Source organism: Cyprinus carpio, chromosome B14 (genome assembly GCF_018340385.1).
Source record: "Cyprinus carpio isolate SPL01 chromosome B14, ASM1834038v1, whole genome shotgun sequence".
Classification (NCBI taxonomy): domain Eukaryota; kingdom Metazoa; phylum Chordata; class Actinopteri; order Cypriniformes; family Cyprinidae; genus Cyprinus; species Cyprinus carpio.
In genome coordinates, this window is record NC_056610.1 from 12,154,910 (window position 1) to 12,167,622 (window position 12,713).

General features: G+C 36.7%; 1 pseudogene; it reads right to left on the reverse strand.

Moving 5' to 3' along the window:
• Positions 1 to 11,718, reverse strand: part of LOC109102868 — a 103,822-nt pseudogene extending 92,104 nt beyond the window's left edge.
• Between the last annotated feature and the right edge of the window lie 995 nt (positions 11,719 to 12,713).

Consider the following 12,713-nt stretch of genomic DNA (forward strand, 5'->3'; position numbering starts at 1 on the left):
AATAAGAAGATATATATACCGAGAAAAAAAAGGCATCATGTTTTCCCCAAAAATATTAAACAGCACAACTGTATTCAACATTGATAATAATTAGAAATGTTTCTTGAGTACTGAAGACTGGAATAAAGGCTGCTGAAAATTCAGATTTGCCATCAATGGAATAAATAACATTTTAAAATATATTAATATAGAAACAGCTATTTTAAATTGTAAAATTATTTCACATTTTTTTGTTCAAATAAATATAGAATTATTAAGAATAACAGACTTCTTTCAAAATCACTAAAACATCATCCATCCCCACACTTGACGGCGGTGGTCTGTATATATATTTCTTCATATTAGGCTGGGACAGGAAAAAGTTTTTTCATATAATTAATAAAAAAATAATAATAAATGACATCACCATCAAGTCAAACCAAGTGGCCCGTAATATTTATAATTCCCTAAATCATTAAATGAATGTTCACATACATAAATTGCAGCTGTCATTGTTAAGTCTGTTCATTATTTACTCGTTACTCTGATGAGGTGGGCCGAAATGCATTTGAATCTCAAAAATATGCTCATACATAAATATTTGTTCATCTGCTGAGTTCGGGGTGGGGAGCCAGTGTTTTGGAAAGCGGCCTGCTCTCTGTCTCCGCTCGTTGAGATATTCCCCTGATAGGACATTAATAAAGCCTGACCCCTCCCCAGTGCTATTACCAGGGCTTAATGCTTCATTTGTATCCGAGCCTGGTGAAATCTCATTCGTGAAGTTGAGGTTACTACACTGAAGGCAAAAACAGCTTTAACAGAAGAGGCTGTGGGAGGGGGATTCAGGGAGGAGCACTTTTAAAGCGGATGACTTCAACATAAATGGGAAATATGATCTTCTTCATCTGTAGTAATTGATTCGCAGTGAAGATCTTTAGCAGTCTGACTGGTCAGGGCGGTGCTAAGTCTGACAGATGCCCTCTAAATGCGATAAGAAGAAAGCATACAAAATAAGACAGTAAAATAGAGCTTTAAAGATTAGAATTGCACTATATCTTATGTATCTATATTATATTATGTCAAAAACAGTTTAAATAATTATTTATGTTGGGTATACAAAACACAACAACATCCACAATAACACATTTTATATAAAATATATATGAAATTTTATTATATATATATATATATATATATATATATAAAATACATACAATACATTAATATAATATAATAATAATACAATATATTAATTGATACAATATTAATTAAAATTACAATATATTAATATAATATAATATATTCTATTTTATATTTTTATATATTTTTCTACCTATATATATATATATATATATATATATATATATATATATATATATATATATTATATATATAAGGAAAATAAAAAGAATAAAAATATTTGAAAAAATAAATTTTTAATTATTAATATTATTGTATAGCACTACAAAAAAATATGTATAAAGACGCAAATTTTATATATATATATATATATATAGCATATATATATATTAATATATATAAGCATTTCATATTAAATATAGCATGCCACATAGCAGGATACATCAACAGTCTGGGCCCAAATCCTGTGTCTGCACTGCATGAAATGCACAAGCACATGTAAACACAAATTATCACCTTCGCTTAGGAAGAGAGAACAACAAAATTACACATTTGTGGGGGAGCAAGAGAAAAAAAGAAAAAACACAATATCACACTTAAACACACACGCATTGCATCATGAGCTCCTCTCCATTACCCCATCAGCTCAGTTACAAAGCCAGGCATCATGTTTCTGATGGGGTGAGGGAGAGAGACAGCGTTCCCGCATGCTCTCATAGAGGCACGGATCTTTACGCACAGGAAACGATCGACTCAGAAAGCTTGTTAGTGTTATTATTTTAATTATGTTGATTGCTGCCATATCCACTCCAGCAGTTATGAGTCAGAGGCAGAGGCACGATTGGACGGCTCTCACTCGCTCTGTATTGAAACTGCTATCGAGGTGACAAACACACACACACAGACAGCAGAGCTGTGTAAATCAGTCGCTAACGGACGGCTACAGCACACGGTCTCACAACGGTCTCTGTAAAACACACTGTTTGACATGTTCTCATCACAGAGCAGAGAGAAATAAAAGGAAAAAAGCATGCAAGCCAGAAACAACCCTAGTGCTGACACAATTCCGGATGTAAAAACACCCTCCACTTTTATTTGAATCAATAAATACAGTCTCACAGATCTGCTTTAACAATAAACCACTCATAGCAGGAGCTGAAGGGTTTGTAATGATGACATTTCCGAATACGAGAGCGCCGTCTTTCTATGTAGTGGCAGTCGGTGGCTCAGTCTGCGGCCCTTTGCACACTGCAGGCTTAATGTGATACAGCAAAGTCTAATTATGTTAAATGAAAAAAGTAACCCCAGGCTAAAATCCTCACAGCTCAAGGGCCTGAACACTTTAGGGAAATAGATACTAAGCACAGAGACTCAAACTCTGAAATCATCTGCTAATGAACATGCAGAGGAGAAGAACTGCCAATACACAGGTCACAGCAGGACCTGCTGACTGAGATACTGAGGAGTTAGCTGACGTGTGTGTGAGTAAAAAAGTGAGGTGAGTGATGCCTTCACATGTGCATCTCAATAAAACAATCATCTCGCAGTGAAAAATAATTAACAATTATAAATAAAAATTAAAAATCTAAAAATTTAAAATAAAGCATTACAAATACAAATTAAAATTTACAAAACACCCAAAACCCATAACGTGACATATATATATATATATATTTATTTCAGTTTTCTCTGATAAACAGAAAGTTCAAAATAATCATTTGAAACCTTTTGTTACATTATAAATGCCTTTACTGTCACTTTTGATCACTTGAATGCATCCTTGCTGAATAAAAGCATTGATTTCTTTCAAAAAAACAAAAAAGCAGTGTACAGTATGAATTTTGTATTAACTGTATTAACCAGTATTCTAACTACTTCCACCATGAGTCTTCTAAAAAAACTGCCAAACAAAGATATATGACAAGCAGTGTGTGTGTGTGTGTGTGTGTGGCATATGGGTGGCATCACGGACCGAGCCCCACATGTCAGTGACATTAATCACGCCTGTGATGGACTGTGACAGAGGGAAGTCTTTAACTACAGCTCGTCTCTCTCTCTCACTATCGAACTAATGAGCCGTACAGCAGCACTCTGTTTATACAAATGTGACGCGGAAAAATCATCTCTGCCCTGGCTGGGAGCCAACGTCCTGATCCAACAAGTAAATGTAAATCGCATTCTCTCTCTCTAATACTCTTCCTTCCTCACTTTCACTTTTTTAAGAATTTCTTGTTCTCATTTGTTGCATCCGTCCTGACAGTTTCCCTCTCTGAAAGGTCTCTTCGTAAACAAAGGTTACAAAGATTTGGTTGATAATGCAACTGCTTTCATAGGAGATCTGCAATGGGAGATCATTCTCTAAATTAACCATCATAAGGGAATCATATTTAATTTGACCTTTACTCTAATAAATGACCAAATGAGAGAAGAGGAGGGGAGAAACAGAGCATGCTTGCCTTCCTGTGCTCAAGTATTTTGAAGACGGTGGATACTAATATATGCACATACTCTATGTTTACGTGGAGAGTCATTTATGCAGTAAGATACAATTATTGTGGCATACATTTGCTCATGCTTACGAGTCTGTCTGTGTGTGTGTGTGTGTGTGCGGTGTTGGGGGCGGCATCGGGCAGTTGTGTGTGTGTGTGTGTGCGGTGTTGGGGGCGGCATCGGGCAGTCAGCATGGCAGCGGTATGTTTGGTTAGCGCTTATTAGCTGTGTAATAAGATTTAATGAGTTGAGGACTAAAGCGCTGTAGGAGCACGGGCAGCATACTGGGATTAGTGGAGAGCAGAAACAGAACGAGAAGAGGAAGAAAGAGAGAACACGAGGTTGTTTTGAAACCCAAATCCCACTTGTGGTCAAACCAGGTCTTTTTTTTTTATTCACTTGGCCTGTTGCGATGTCATCTCTGTAGCTCTCATCCTCTCTCGACTCAAGTGTGCGGTGATTTAATTGTTCGACACAAGCCTTGTGCATTGTAAATTGTCAAAATGGGCAGTTAGATCCCCCTAAAGTATAAAAATGTGTATTTTACATGGTTGTTATTTGGGGGAAAAGCGCTGTGCCAGATGTGCTGATTGCATTTATGGATAGCTGGCATCTTTGTTTCTTTATCGCTAATTGGATGTTACGACGAGGAATCATAGGAAAACCTTCCTGGAATGACGGAGTGCAGAGAGTAATAGAGGCATTTGTCACCACTGCACAGTAACGGATGGCCGTAAGTCAAAGCGAACGTGTCAGAGAGGATCTTTGCATAAAGAAAGGCCTGTCATTTCTCCATGATTTCTATTGCCATCTGTCACGTCTCCCAGCGATAAGCTGGCACATACATCACCAGCTGCCTGCATCACTGCCACCGCCTGCTCGCCGGTTTATGCACTACAGGTGGCTCGTTGTCCTGCTCTTATTCACGGTTTTCATTCACACACACACACACACACACACACACACACACATAAACATACTAACACTTTTACAGACATCTGAAAGTAGACAGTGTCTTTCCATGCCTCTCTGTTCATGATCATGTTCCCTTAACCTCTGATGCATTAATTATTAAAGAAAAAAATTTATCAATATTTCTTTTTACTTTAAAAAATTATTTTCTTTCATGTATTAATATATACAGTATATAAACCCCAAATTATGTATTTTCATAAAAATATGCATATGCAATGCAATAGAAGTAAAAAGAGGCAATGGCATATGAAGAAGACATAGAAATATGGATAAGGGTCAAAGTTATAACCTAAGTTGGTTTGTACGTAACTTTACACTTTGAAAAAAAAACTAAAAAACTGCTGTAGTTGACATCATGCATCAGAGTGTTGTTCATTTATAAAAGTACAATGATGTTAAGGTGCGTCTCGTTGAATGGTGGTAAAAATTTAGTATTTTTTTTTATTATTATTATATTTGATGAGTTCATTTGCAAAAACAGATAATTACATTTTTAACAATTTTCAAAAATCATGTTTTTCATTGTGCTTTCCAATTAATCTCAATCAAACTACAGTTGGGTTATTTTGATTAGGTTCAAAAATAACAAAAAAATACAGCTAACTAACACAATAAAACACATAAAAACATGATAACATAAAAAAAGTTTTAATTTTTGAAAATTAAAAAAATGGAGTTATCATTTTTTGCAATAAACTCTTCATTTGTTCATTATTATATTAATAAAGTAAAAAAACACTTGACTTTATTTAAAACAAATTAAAATGTATGTAAAAGTATAATACTTCAAAGTAGAAACTTAAAAACTACGCAATTGTTTAACATATAAAAGGTTTTTCTTTACTTTTTTCTTTTTTTTTACTAAACACCCATCACATGTTTGGTTATGCACTTTTGTATAATGCTTGGTTTTAAAAAAGAAAATAAATAAATAAAATAAACATACAAAAATACCAGATGTTTGCTTGGTTTTTAAATATCATAAATCATCCATTTAATCATTTAGAAATTGTATCATTGTTCATTTGGGGTAATCTCAATCTAATTTGAAATAATGGTTTAAATAACGCCAATTAAAAGCACTTAAACATGTTTCAGACAAGCACACTGAACAGAATCTGAATTTTAACAAAATACAAAGAGGCACAGTAAAAACATTCTCTTTAAAACACACACAAAACATTGCATTTGCCATCAAAATTTAGCTGAACATCTCTTTGACATATTACTCCAAAAAAAGACGGTGCTCTGCTGAATGGCCCGTGTAGTCAGAGGGGTTGATGTGCCATCAGACTCTCAGCGCGAGAGGATCTGAGTCAATAGACTCACGGCTCACTCACAGATTAGACATCTAATCAAATTCAGCCCCGTGTGTTTATCACTCACTGTCGATGGCTATGTGGATGTCAGTGTGGAGCACTCCACAGCTGTGACAAAACGAGAACACATCACATAATGCACATACGCTCATGAACCCAGACTTTTTAAATGCAAAGCAATGTTCTATGTGTATCATGAGATATAGGTTTCATAAGGTTTTCCTAGTTGTTGTTGATAAAAACTGATTTAGTTTTAAGTCCCTATAACTTAGAATTTGACTAAGGAAATATGTGTCTTATATGCAAATAATGGCAACTGTTCATGCAATGATTCCATTCGTAATCATAATATAAAGCCACTTTAACTAACAATGAAGATTAACACACACACACACAAATTCAAACAGCTGACGGCATTGTCAGACACTGCAACATGTCTGAAACATAATACACTTCTTCTTTAATCATAAAAGTGTATAACCAGCCAGTGCTAAACGCTTCCAGCTAATTTCTAATTTGTTCATAATTGCACCGAGACAAGTAAACTATTGCACAGTGAGAAGTTATTTCCTGGAGCTGGACGGCTAAATTACAGGCAAATGTTTCATGCGATTAGGACACTCTAATTGAACATTTGACATAGAATAGAGCTGCCTGTCTAACGCAGAAGTGCATCAAGTGGAGAAAACTGGTATTTACATTGGTTACATGCATTCTTTATGCTTTAATCACAGTGAATTCCTTTTTGATTATTGCATCCCACCAAATTTCTATATATTTGTTTTTCTTCCATCATAAGAGAGTGAAAATTAGTCATGGCCTCATTGTAACTGATCTCCTTTGGACGCCTCGATCAATGCACCGATCACATATCTCTCCTCAGCTGAGCTCTACATAAGAGTCAGTGCTGTGTGTGTGAAGCGCTGCCCCTGCACTGTGGCGTCTGTGTGTGTTTTATTAGTATTGCACTTGTGCATGTTTGCTGTAGGTTTAGCCCCGACTGCACCTGCCAGACCTGCACACACACACTACAAATTATAGCACTCGTTCCTTTCTCTCGCTCACACTCTCAACGATCTGTTCTAAAAAAAAAATCTTACAGTCATTTTTAAAATCGTTAGTGGCCTATACAGCTGAAATCATTAGCTGGTCACCTGTATGTTTCTAATGGGGTCATTACCGAGGTGGCCCTGCAGCCGGCCGCTAATCGCTAGCATGTTATGGGGCAGCTGTTTCTAAAACACTTGTTTCTCTGTGCTACATTCCGACATGCAGGCGTCAACTGAGAAAGAACAGAGCTAGACCCTATTAATCAGGTGTGTTTTGTGATACGGTGAGTGTTTTAGTGCATTTACGAATGTGGAAATGTTTTTAACTTGCACTTTTTTTGTGGGGACAAGTGCAATTCCTGTATTGTTCAATGTCATCGTTGCATATTTGAATAGATATAAAAATAGAATGTATCGTGCCATTGCATGCAAGGGATTTTGGGATGGTTTGGAGAGATTGTTTTTTTTTTTAATCTAAAGCTTGGGGTCTGGACTTCATTAGCCCCCCCACCCTGAGTGGACAAAACAGAGGCAACATAATTCACTTTGCCAGGTTTTACAGTGTAGGGGTACGGAATCGGTGAAAGGGTCAATCGAAATCTGTTCCCCAGCTGTGCGGCCCTCTCACTCACCCCTAGGCCCAGAGAGAACAAAAGAGAGAGAGAAATGCTCGGGGGGAGATGGACCCCACAAACGTACCCCCGAGCTGCCTGAGCATCACAAACCTGTTCAGCCAACTCCATCTAGATCAGTCCAGTTTGTGTAGGAATGCAAACAAGTTAAAACCGAATACAAATATGCACAGTGTTTCTGAATTGTGATTAGATATATAATGAATGAAAATAATGTGGGTAATAAGCATGGGATCATGCACAAATCCTCATTTCTGAAGAGCTAACATTCAATGCATGTGTCCGAATAATGATTTTCCTTCACAACACTGGCTGCACTAATCCAAAAAAAGGTTGCACTTTCCACCAAGCTCAGCCCTGGACACCTACCTATCATGGTATTATTTACAGGTTCACATGAAAGTTTCAAATCAAATTAAGCTGTAATTTTTGCTTCTTTCATCCAGATTCACTTACTTTATTGTCTCTTGAGAGAACACACTTTACTGCACCCATACCCATAAAACCCAAATCCTGCCATCAGTGTATATTTGAGATTAAAATAGAGCAAAAATTTGTTGCAAAAATGCACTAGGGTGAAATAAAACAAGTGTGAAAGGGAGAGAAAGAAACTGAGGAAGAGGAGATATTTAAGGTAGCAGAAGATGTGCATGTGTCTTTGCCTGACAGTAAACTAAATCATTCGCATAATACTAACAAAATACACAAAATACTAACAAATGAATGATTATAACAACTATATGTTAGGCAAAATTAAAATAATAATAATGATAAATAAATAAGAATACTTTTTAATCATACAAGTCGCCTTTTTAAATCTTTTAGTCTTAATTTAAGATGGCATCATGACACGTTCGCTTGGTTTGCGTTTGTAAGGAGCGCGGGAGAATTTTGTGTTGTGTATGAGGCTGATAATTGGCTAGAGCAAAATATTTATTATGAGGGAACCTGTTTTGCAAATTACTTATATATATATATATATGCTATATGATGAAAAAACACTGCTCTTTATTACACTCCATTTATAACTTTTTGCATGAGAAATGACTATGAAATGCGCGTGATATTTTGACAGATTTTTTTTTATTATTATTAAATAAATACGTTTTTTTCTTGTCACATTGCTTATATGTTAGGGACTTTTTGCATGCACTATGCAGTGCAACTTATATGCAACGCGACTTTTTTCTCCACCAAATAAATAATTCAGGATGTGAGTTTTTATCTCATGTAGGGTAATTAGATGCCCAAAGACTTTGCATTTTTGTCTCTAATTAATATCACAATAAAACATCAATTTGGTCTGCAAATACTGCTGATCTACAAGGTGCTCGCGACTTTTCAGTGTTAGCAATAGTAAAGGCTGCGGATGGGCAGGTGATTTTGGCCACTTGCACATGGCAGCTGACTTCCGCTGTAAGTTTGAAACATCTCCTTTATCCAGCCTACACAATATGCAATATTAATATACCGAGGAGATTTATCTCCGAGCGTATTTAAGGGAAACGCGAAAACATGTAAACGCAGCAGATCTCTCTCTCTCGGTATTACATGTTTTAATGAACAGTAAAATTATTTGTACATTAAAAAACGCCTTGCAAGCATATGTCCAGAAGACGTTTTGATTACAGGGTGCATCCTTTTTCACACACATAAAATAACCCGTCTCATTAAGTGTGTTTTTGCTAGTAGGCTATAAGCTAATATATATGCTACATATAAACATAAAATCTCAATTATTTATTACTTTTTTTTAGACCACGCGTTTGGTAATGCTTGCTGCAGCAAATTATATTTATATAATAAATAAAAACACAAAGTTTTTAACTGAACTCCAATATCCCCAAAAACAAATACATTAAATTATCGAATCAAATATTCCCCAAGTTTTCGCCCGTTCTCTCTGTGCGTTTATTAAGTGACACAAAAAAAAAATCGGAAATTTAAGCACTAAAACACACGTATTTTCTTAAGAAAAAAAACGTCCCTTACTTATTCCATTGATATGCAATTATTTTTAAAGAATTAGTGTGATGCTCCCTTTTCTTTACTCTCCCATTTTCTTTGCTTCTATATTTTTATAACAATTATTACATGATATCAAGGCCTATGTAATAATAATTTTGAGCTGTTTTGGAGAAATTAAATTCTCAAACTCATTTTTGAGCCAAATTGAGTCTAACCTACACGTATTTCTCAAAATCCCAGGTCTCTCTTTGAAGGGTGAGACAGAACAGCATACATTTCCTCAGTGTTTCAACATCATTCTAGAAACCCAGGGGAGAGTAAAATGCGGAGGAACTCGCTGTCCAAAAAACTTTGTTTCAAGCGCAAATGGTTCATTTTGTATGCATTACACTATAATGAAATATTAGGACACGCCGTGGTACTGTACGTAAGTTTGACTTTTCTCCATTTAATTTTTTTTAACAGGCCTAATAGTTTTGTCTATGACCGGGCAATAACCTCACAAATTGCACGTTTGCACTTTGAGCATGCTTTAATATCAAATAAATGAGATAAATCAGAATAAATGATTTACGATGAATTTTAATCACCTATAGAAAATGCGCTCAATGTAGGCTTTTGCATATTTTATTTACAAACATAAACTATAAACTCAGGCTCATCGATTCTCACTAGACATCTCTGTCCCCTACGATGCACGTGAATCATCATTAGATGAGTGCAATTTTGAAATATCGATATTTTCAGGGTTAACAAAATGTCATGAGCGGGACATTCCTACACAAGACAATCTGAAAGATCCCCAGCTCCCTTTCAACCACAAAGAAATCAGGTAGAACAATGTTTTCTCATGTGTGACAGGCAGTGTAACCAGAGTACGCCTTTCTGGAGCGGCGCGTGTGGCTTTTTCTTCAGCGCGTAACGATGCGCAATCAGTTTGCAACACGTCTACAACTAACTAATAGCTGACAAACTGATTTAAGAACGACCGTGTTACTTGCGACGTCCCTGTACGAGCACTTCTAGATTCAAAACAATTGATTTCGAAACACTTCTGACTGTTGCCAAGCGCTTCCTCTAACGCGCATCGGACGCTCCGTTTCACGCACCCAGCTACTTGGAATATAAATAACTTGGAGCTTGTTGGTGGTGTTTACCTTTGCGCAGCTGTGTTGGCATCCAGTATCCCCGCGCTCTGCATCCAAGAGCGCACCGGCGTCATGCCACTCGTAAGGGGCTCTTCTTTCATGGTCAAGGCTCCCCGTGGGAGACCGTCCTGGATGGAGAACATGAAAATAGCCTTCTGGGGGATGTCTCTCTACACCAGCTCGAGTGGAATAATCCTCCTGCACCACCTGGATTAACAAAAACCAACTGAAAGGGAAAAAATCTTCCCCAAAGTGCAACAAGAGGAAAGAGGTCCTTATCCAAAGACGCGCTGCCGTATCCCTTTGGGTGTTCCTCTTTCTTTTAGATTCCAAACCCAAGTTCAGTTCACTCAAGATTAACCGGTCTCTAGTTAAAAGAGGGTGGAGAGAAGGCAAGAGCTGTGGAGCATCTCAAAGGAAACGATCAGCCGGGATCAAGCAGACCTTCTCGTCGCGGGGAGAAAGAGGGGAGAACGCGAACTTGCTCTGAAGAAGAAGGCGAACAGACGCGCACGGGATTGTGAAATGAAAAGTGGGATAAAACGGACGACTGCTTCAAAAAGGAGTAAAATGAAATGATTACCAAACAAGAGGGAGGGATGGACCAGGGAAGGCTTGCTGTCCCTGGGGAAAAGAGGGATTGGGTAGCAAGAAATCTCATTCCCTCCCTCCCCGTCTCTTTATGCCTCCTCTGTCCCAGCGGAGCGCACCTTCTCTCGGGTTCCGCGGCTCCAGCGCTCTCGGGGGGGACAAGCGTGGACTTGACGAGGGCGGAGACTTGCCCTTAAAAGGCAAAGTCATTTACATGTCAATCTCCGTTCTGAGCTCTGATTGGTCGCGATCATCCCTTGCGTCATTTTCAAAATTCGCCGCAAAAACTCAGCTGATGTTAGAGGGACTGAGCGCTATGGCAGTGGAAGTGGTCTCATGCTTTCCCGATTTAACCTGAAACATGCCCTTAATACCCAGGAACATTCACGATGCATTTCATATGCCTAACATGATTAAAGCATAATCGACTAGCTATAGCATATCGTTTTCCAGAAGTCAAATCTGTCTAAAAGTTCAGCCGTGAGGAATCAAGTTGTCCTCCTGACTGGAATATGTTGCCTGTTTATAGACCTACCCAATTGATTAATTGGAAGTAATATTCAAATTTGACAAACCACTGAGTTATTTGCAGCTGCATGAACTGATAATAATAATAATAATATAATAATAATAATAATAATAATAATAATAATATAATATTAATTATTATTAATATTATTAGTTATTATTAAAAGCCCGCATGCAATACAAATATAAAATACATCAGATAAATTATATTAAGAACAATTATTATATAGCTAATTTAAGTCAATTTTATCGAGTAATTAGAGTTTTTGCTCATACAAAATATAACCCATCTTCTTTGGCATTATTTTGAATTCCACCAAATGACGCTTGATTAAATATTTATTACAGATAGCCCTCCAGAGCTCAGAGCGGGAAAACGACCCCATGAGATAAGAAAAGAAAGATGATGAAAAAACTCAATTTAATCTTAAACTTAAAAAAGGTGACTAAAGCAAACAGTCCTCTTATCGAAACAACAATGCAGTCATCTGTTTTTTATCAGAAGTTTTTCCCTCAGATTCTTCATTTCACACATTATAATTTTATTATTATTATTAATTATGTGGGCCTATGTTTGTTATTATTTTGCTAAAGCATCCTCACTCATTATCCTTGCTTATACAGGTTGAAAACAAAAATCTTCACACTCAAAGACAAAATAGTCGCAGCGGCACAAAAGCAGCCGGTGTTTTTGAAAGACAAGTTCAAAACAACACGATCCCCGTCCGCCCTGAACGGACACAAATATACCCAGTCCACTAATAAAATATTCTATTTTGTTCTTTATTTGAGAGAAGGTTGACGGCAAATAGTCACAGTCATCAGAAACTTGTTTCGTGCTGAAACTAAAACATACAAGACTATATGCCTATTAAAATATTTTCTATTCTATGT